Consider the following 641-nt stretch of genomic DNA (forward strand, 5'->3'; position numbering starts at 1 on the left):
TCGTCCACACCATTCAACCACGGTGTGGAATGATGGTGATCCACTGAGTCTACGTACCGTCACCGTGTGACGTTAACTTAATGCTTTCATCTCAGTCAGCGTTTCCCAAACATAGGGTCGGGACGCATTTTGGGTCGCTGGTCCGTTTTTATAGGTCAGGAGTAAATATAGCCTGTTTTTTTAAAAATAATAATTTAAAAAATGTCGCCGCCATGTTAGGCAGGTTATTGTTGATGGAATATGAAAAACCGGACAGATCCATCTTCATCACATGATTATAGATAATTTGCGTTTTTCTCCATGAATTGAGTACCTGGGGATCTCAATCTTCTAAAGAAAGTAGGCTATTCAATCAATCAATCAACCAATCAATGTTTGGACAAAATATGTAGGATTAATATTTTTTTTTTTTTATGTTTTGCAAAAATCTGCCCCCTGATGGTGCTATAAAGTGGAAATGTGCGTGTAAACTTTCACCGAAATCAGATGCTGCGTTCATGATTTGAGGCATTTTGTTAAAAACGGGCCACTCCTGCAAACTTTAGATGTCAATCTTAGCCAATCAGGATGGAATATGAAAAATCAAACAGATCCGTCTCCATCTTGATCACATGACGATAGAGATCGTATTGTGTAGGCCT

This window comes from Gymnoscopelus microlampas (assembly GCF_963454915.1).
Source record: "Gymnoscopelus microlampas genome assembly, chromosome: 17".
Taxonomy (NCBI): domain Eukaryota; kingdom Metazoa; phylum Chordata; class Actinopteri; order Myctophiformes; family Myctophidae; genus Gymnoscopelus; species Gymnoscopelus microlampas.